Raw genomic sequence first — 8,265 nt, forward strand, 5'->3', positions numbered from 1 at the left:
ACTGAAACATTAAAAAAATTGTCATTAATACTATTTGGTACATCTACAAAAGAATATCAAAGAATAATATACCGTCTCCCATAAGGTATAAATTGGCTATACTATACTTTCTTATTTTAATGCCTGCATTGTTGCTACGATAGTGGCTTCTAGTGAAGTTTTCGCTCAGACTTTCGATCCAATCTGTCCCATCTAATTTCATTTTTTGGAATTCCATCTCCGATCTCGCGAATTTTGGGATTTATAGTGAACTAACCTTGAACTTGTTGTTGAACTCCATAGCATCCAAGCAATTCCCCTATCTCGTGTGCAAAATTATTAGCATAATTAATTAGTGTAATTTATCTTCAAAATTTGCCCTATGTGTCGTGGTTATAAATTCAGGCTTCTGATTGGGTTCCAAAAAATAAAACTTGTTTCTCCTCCACTGCAGCAGTACTGTCGCACTGTCACGTATTGTGTTAGAGTTCTACAGTAATTGTCAATGTAGACCAACTACTGTCACGTTTTTTAGGCTTTGAATGCAAATGTTCGCACCATATCTAATTTATTGCGATTATGTGGTGAAAAAAAATTCCTGAAAAGTACAGTGTTACGGTTATTTTTTTAATTATGGATTGGCATTATACGTTTATACGCCAGAAAATTTCGAGATTTCTTCTTTTTTAAACTGTTTAAATGCTGTATTGTATTCAGTCAGCTGCTCTACATTCGTTATATTCCAAAAGTCACCAGGTATATTTTAGATCGCACTGTGATGATGCAATATATATGGGCCGAAACCGATTTATTAATGCATATTGTTTATTTTGATTTTATTAAATTTGTTTTCAAATTTATTTAATAAAATGATTTATATTTAAATATAATAGAATGAATATTAATTATGATCAATATTAACTACTTCGTTGTAAGTTGTATCTTATAATAAATACCTTATTGGTAAATAAGGTACCTACAGGGAGGGTACTTCGTTTTAAAAAATTAAAAAGATAGTTTAAATTGATGTTAAGATGTAAATAAAAAAATACTAACCATAAGTTGACTTATGAAAATATATATAATAATAAGATAATTTCACCCACTTACGGCGAAAAATAGATTTTAAAAAAATAATAAGTGCTACTTGTTGTTTTCCAAATGTTGTAGATTCCAGGAACTGACATATTATAAATAATTGAAACACATTGCCGCCTTGATTTTTCTCGCATTTCCTTTTGTACCCACTACTGTATATTCGGGGGAATAAAATTTAAAAATGTTTAAAAACTTCATTCTCAGAGTAAACTTTTATGTGTAAATCTTCAGAGATGAATACAGAATTAAATTAAGAGAAATGATTGACACTGAACTGCACAGTGGGCTGTGCAGTTCAGTGTCAATCATTTCAGTGTTCATGAAACATGGAAAATAGGGTTAGGAGTATTAGATAATTAGGAAGGGAAAGAGAATAATCGGATATGATGTAGAGCTATATATAAATCTTAAAGGATGTAAATCTTCAGAGATGAATACAGCATTAAATTAAGAGAAATGATTGACACTGAAATGCACAGCCCTTCTTCTTCTAGCACCCGTTTTGTTCTTTCACCCTTCAGTGACTTATTTACTAACTTACTTTCATTTAATTTACTAATTGAACATTTAATGATCATACATAAATAAGCCACTGATGGGTGGAAGAACAAAGGGGGGCTATGAGAGAAACTTACTTTCTTACTTACTGTAAGAAGAAGGGCTGTGCATTTCAGTGTCAATCATTTCTCTTAATTTAATTCTGTATTCATCTCTTAAGATTTACATCCTTTAAGATTTATATATAGCTCTACATCATATCCGATTATTCTCTTTCCCTTCCTAATTATCTAATACTCCTAACCCTATTTTCCATGTTTCATGAACTCATATTGAATAGATATTTATAGCCATTGGGACTAAAAAAAAAATTCACTAAATTTATTTTATTCACTGTACACTCCGTACAGAATCACTTATCTGGTAGGTAACTGGGTTGGCGGAAAGCTGCAAGTGGTAATGTCATGTGGAGCAGGTCTCACCTCTTTCACAGCTCCCTATATGAGTAGGGACGTGAAATCATAGCTAAGTCCCTTGTAGGTGTTAAAGTTGGACCAAGAGCAAGGTCCAACTAGCAGTCGGGTCCTCTTCAAATGTTCAACCAGAATTTCGAAATCTGTCCTCCTCCTACACCTGTCTGGGTAATCGCTCATGATTGCTGGACCTTTCATGGAAACTTAACAGTAGACCCCTTCCTTGAGGGAAGATCTTATCTTATTCAATTAGGCTTTCTGACCCACGAACTATCCTATACCTAAAAGCTCCTGCAAAATAAAGGACTTCCTTTTTAATATTACGTTGACAGGTGGCAATTGTTCTTATCATATTCTACTGTTTCCAGGGTCTGAGACCATTGCGAGGGACCTTATTAACCTAAAGGATATTAAAATTTTCAATATATAAAACCATAAAATACAAAACTTTAATTTTAGACCGGTTGCGGATTCAGGATTAATTGGAGATTCAATCAATTCGAACCTGATTCAATTAATAAATTACTCATTCCAAATAAATAGACATTGCAAGACTAAATATACACCACTTACCCCTGGAGTAAACCATTTTCATTATTATATTATACTTGGGTCAGTTATCTTGTTTATCAAACCCAAAGTCAGACCACGAAGACATATTTAAGCTTAATTTATGTTGCATATATTCTTTTGATATGCTAATTTTAAATCTAATAATGAAAATTCATCCTGCTCCTATTACCCACGGTGATTTATTAATTATGATTCTCTTTACTGACATTCTCTTATACCGTAAATCGTAGATTTCATTTACTGACATCTGAATAACTTGTAATATTATAAAATACATATCATATACACAAACTTATATAATAAAAATAAATATGACAATAAATAGAATTTATATAATTATTATCATTAATGTTTGGCCCACCTCTACTTTAAATATTTAATAAACGAAAGAGTTTAGGGAATAAAGAAGCTTGACCAAATCCCCCTTCAAGTCTGTTCCACTCTTCTTACCAAGTATCTTAACTACCTCCTCAAGTTCGTGGTCAGTGTCGTGGTAGTCGGCTATCTTGACTTCATTCCCAACTCCATTACATTCGTCTATCAGCTTCTCCAACATAGAAACCTTCTGTCGTTCGTCCAGGCTTTCCCCGATCTTCTTGTACTTCACTGGCTCCTTTGAAATCTGATCCATTTGCTTAAAACTTATCCCCATATCACGCAGTTGATCAAGGATCGTTAAAAAGTCCTTAAGCCTCCGCCGTTCGTATGACTCAGTTGTCGTTGATTTATTCTTGTTTCTTGTACGTCCTCTATTGTTTTTTTTCTCGCCTAGGGTTGTTTGCTTATGCATAGATTTTTCTATCCGAAGAAGGATATCTTCGATGACGTTGTCTAAGTCAGTCTTCGAGGTCTTTGAGGACCTCTCAGGGAATCTTATCATCGGCCTTACATTAGATTCTTTTTCTGAAAAATCCCAAGGCTTTAAGTCTTCTTCACCTTTTGGAGCGTCAAGTATACTCTTCAGAATTTTAATTAAGCCCTCCCTAAACAAATTTTCGTCCGCTCGATTCCGGTTGGTCATATTGAATTGAATTTCTTTATCATTAATATGTTTCTCATTACCAGAAAGATAGTTTTTTCTTTTTATACCATTTTTTAGGATTTCTGGCAGTAGTATATCAAGATCACTAAAGGTTTTTGATTTTTTATATGATAAACATCCATTTAAATTTGTGAAAAATCTGTATTCAAGAAATAATATGATTAATAACTTTATTATAATTGTATTTTTAAATACTAAATAATAAAAATAATAATGACCTCTGATTACGAAATTGTACATGTTAATAATATAAGAACAGTTTGTAAACATGAATATATGTCATGTGTAGCGAATATTATGTGAATTATAGTGGAAAAATATTTTTTTTTTTAAATTTATTTATTGATATTTACAACTGTATAAAAAATACAACAAGTAAATTTGATCATAATGACATACTGATATGATAGATCATGTAGAGAAACTACCCAGTAGTAGAACTCTAAAAACAGTTTACAATATAAGGCCATCTTCTTTAGTGGAAAAATATTGTATAAATTCCGTTTTAAACTTACGTTTTATGAATTAATGAATAAAATTAAATTAAACATATATACCCAAATGGTCTCAAGTTTGTTAAATAAGCAGTTATGAAACTTCGCTGTTAACAGGATTAATTTAAAAAATTAAATTTATAATTGCACTATGTGTTTGATAACTTTTATTTCAAACTAAACTATATCAAAGGGTTGTGAAATTAATTTTGATTTTAATACTCTCCAGCTTTGTTGTATAATCATGAACCTTAAAATTACATTTCAATTCCTAGAGTGAAAATCAAAATTTTTGTTTTCAATTTATAAGAGAATTATAGCTCCTTTTCTGCAACAGTGATATTTTTATTCATATATTTGACGTATTTCATAGATTTTAACATAGACTGGAGTTATTAATAAAGCTCTACTAATTCTGGGTTAGTTTATATGTAGACCCTTGGGAAGAAAGTATCCTCAAACTATATATATTATCTCAGGAATACGTTAACTAAAAAATAAATGATTTTATTTATTTTTTTTCAATAGTACTAATGGAAAATTGTAGAGATCAGATTTTGTGTTAAGCTTAATTAGAATTTTCACGATTACAGAGTTTATTTTTAGTAATCCACAGGATCTAAGAAAAAAAAATTAACAATGACAAAATAATGTCAGCAAGTTTTAATAAAGATTAACCAGGAGGGGGAGTATAAAACGTTTAATTGACAGAAAGAAGGGTAAGTGGGAAGCTCAGTGCATTTTTTTTTCCAATTCTCAGTGGAACTTAATTCTTTTTCTGTGTGCCGTTTTTCCTTTATTCAATTGCATGAAACTAGCAAATAGATGCTGCTTTAATCTCTATTCTGCAAATATTTCCAACTTCATCGTTATTAATTTGGCCCCCATCAATAGATAATGGAAAATTAACAATTTAAAGAAGCCAAAGATCATGAGACGTTTTTGTTTATTTTATTATTATTTTTTTTAAATGAAGTAATGTACTCAGAAATCGAGTCGATCTGCTAAGAAAAATAATTTAAAAAGGTGATATGAGTACAAATGTACAATAAATCTAGATGTGTGTTTTTTTAATTATTTTATTCATCTCAAGCCAATGAAGAATGAACCACTCTTGACAGTAACTGGTCTGTGAATTAAAAAAAAAAAATCAACAGCTCAATGAACTGATAACTAGCTGAAAAACTGATTGTCTACTCCCCTCTTCACCACAGGTGTTCAAGTTATCAACAAATATGCTACAAAAGCTAGATAAAATCATCGCTTATTGAAATATATCACTGATCTGAGCAGTGAGTATAAAAATATCTCCAGAACTGAGAGATGATTCTGGTTTGTTGAATGATCAGATATCAGTACTGATTAGGTAATGCTACCCAACATATATAATATGAAGGCAACTGCATTGGAAATTGAATTGTCATAAATAGTATATTATATTTGATGCAAACAATAATGAATATGCTACTTACATTAATATAAAAAACGTTCCTAATCGCCATGGTAACATAAAATCACTGATACTAAGGATTGTAGTAACGTATCATACTAGGACGGTATCAAAAATTGAAACTGAAAGAATGTCAACTAACTATTAAAATTTGTTAATAGTTTTATGTCAACACATGATTAACAATACACAAATAATAATGTTTATGACTAAAGGTAAATATTTTTCTAGATAACTGTACTAATCTTTTGCTATTTCTAATGCATACGAATTTTCCATCCAAGTATTTGATGTATTTGTGGACCTGATTATATACTTGCAATCATATAAATAAAAACAATCATGTTCGATAACAAATTCTGTAGTACCAGGTTTCGATAATTCACACTGCATAACCTTAATATTTTTTATTTTATATTAACTTGACTATAAATTCATTTAAATACGTACTTGATTTCTTAATTTTCATTTGTCTGAAAATCAATATACGAGTTATGTAGTTATATGTGTATATCTACTTCTTTTAATAAGTTGTTATGAAACGTTTATAAGTGTTATAAGACATTAGAACTTAAATCTACATCTTCCTTAAAATGTGTTACTTCAATGTCCCGCGATATGGTTTACATAGAAATAAATGCACTTGCTGCTGGGTTACTATAGTAACGAATATTTATACGAATAAATATATTCACATAAATGTGAATAGTAATAAATATCCTGGTGAAAATAATTTAAAATTGAGGCAATTACACGCAATAAATACAAGCTAAGAAAATTATAATTCATTTCTGTATACGATAAATATTTTATCATAGTTTTAATATTATTTGAATTCCTACCTCCTACATATTTTCTCATTATCCATTCCTTTCTTACTAATAGATTATTCCAAGTAAACCACAATGGTTCCTATTCAACCCTCTATTTACAATTCACTGGTGTTCCTCAAGGTAGTTTTCTCGGTCCCATCCTCTACACCGTCTTTACAGCCGACATCCCAACAACTCCTCACACTATCCTTACCACGTATGCTGATGACACATGTGTGCTCACAGTTAGTAATAACCCTTTGATTGCGTCCCAAACTCTCCAGTCCCATATCACAATTCTCGAAGAATGGTGTCGGAATTGGAGGATAAATATAAATCCCATCATATCACATTTACTCTTCGTCGTAAACCTGCCGACTGCCGTACAGTATACTTTAATAATGTGGCTCTTACCCCTGTAGAAAAGATTCGTTATCTTGGACAATATCTAGACAAACGACTAATCTGGAATCCTCACACAAGACAGAAAAGACAGGAAACTGCACGCAGATTCCGACTATTACAGCACTTACTAGACAAACGACCTAAACTTCCAATTCATTACAAAAGACTGATCTACATGACAATAATAAGGCCCATCAGGACATACGGAGTTGAGCTTTGGGGCTCAACTAAACCTTCGAATTCCTCTCTTATCCAATCTTTACAATCCAAAATCCTTCGTAAAATCCTCAATGCTCCTTATTATGTTACTAATAAAACCATCCATTAAGACCTAAATGTTCCTTATGTAACCGATCTAGCCCGAATCCGATATTATTCCTTCCATAATAAACTCCCTAACCACCCAAACCCACTAGTTTCTAACCTTGCTTCCTCCATTCCTGGCAATCCTCCGAGGCGCCTGAAAAGAAGATGGCCTCGTGACTTTATATTGTAAACTGTTTTTAGAGTTCTACTACTGGGTAGTTTCTCTACATGCTGTATCATATCATTATGTCATTATGATCAAATTTACTTGTATTTTTTATACAGTTGTAAATATCAATAAAAAAAAAAATGTTATTTGAATTCCTTAAATTAGATTACTCTAATAAACCGACAGAATGCAGGTTCTAAATCGAAGCTACGGTAGTCTAAGAGGACTTCGAATCCAACTTTGCATAAGATAACAATTCACTTCTCAGCCGAAGTATTTTTGTTTCTTCGCAACTTCTCTGCGGGACTTGAGCTGAGGACTTATGAAGAAGGCACTTAAAGGATTGGATAGGAACACTTATTGAGAGTGAGCTCTGTTGTAGAGTCATCACTTTATTTTCCACTGTCGGCTCTAAGTCTCCATCATTCTTTAAGTGTGAATTTTAAACGCAAAGTGGATTTCAATATTAAAAAGATATGCAGATATAGCCATATCCACGTAAAGTTTAAAATATATTAAAGGCTTATTTTTATATTGCGTACCTTTTTAATTATTAATAAATTTAATGGAAGTACAAACACGTCTTTAGTTATACAAAATAACTTTGTATGTTAGCATTTAAAAAAAAAATTAATGATTCTGTACCGCTAAAAACCACAAGAGTCCGTTGTACAGTAATTTTTATTGAAATACAGATACTAGACCCACGGTTGCGCAAGGAGTTGATTTGGTAAGAATCACGTTCAATAACCAGATTATCTCCCAATTAGGTTTACCCCTTCCATGATGGGATTCCGAACTCACAAGGCTGACCCACAGCTATAGTGAACAGAAAATAATTATCTTCCACAGTCGGATTAGAACCCGGGTCCTAGAAATTAGTTGCACAATGCCTTACCTCTGAGCTGTACACTCCCCCTTGTTAGCATTTACTTATTACTATATACACTTTCTCTCAAAATTTTT

General features: G+C 31.7%; 1 protein-coding gene and 1 long non-coding RNA gene across 2 annotated transcripts in view; one reads left to right on the forward strand and one right to left on the reverse strand.

The window, feature by feature from the left end:
* The window catches only part of LOC106686531 (octopamine receptor beta-2R), a 62,202-nt gene that overhangs the window by 21,755 nt on the left and 32,182 nt on the right, over positions 1-8,265 (forward strand). The window lies entirely within an intron of this gene.
* LOC106686532 (uncharacterized) lies at positions 2,932-5,766 on the reverse strand. Its single transcript, XR_010843782.1, has 2 exons — positions 5,630-5,766; positions 2,932-3,802 (listed from the first exon to the last, which is right to left on the reverse strand). It is a non-coding gene; the product is annotated as an uncharacterized lncRNA (long non-coding RNA).

This window comes from Halyomorpha halys, unplaced genomic scaffold (assembly GCF_000696795.3).
Source record: "Halyomorpha halys isolate HHAL.00 unplaced genomic scaffold, Hhal_1.1 Scaffold834.1, whole genome shotgun sequence".
Taxonomy (NCBI): Eukaryota; Metazoa; Arthropoda; class Insecta; order Hemiptera; family Pentatomidae; genus Halyomorpha; species Halyomorpha halys.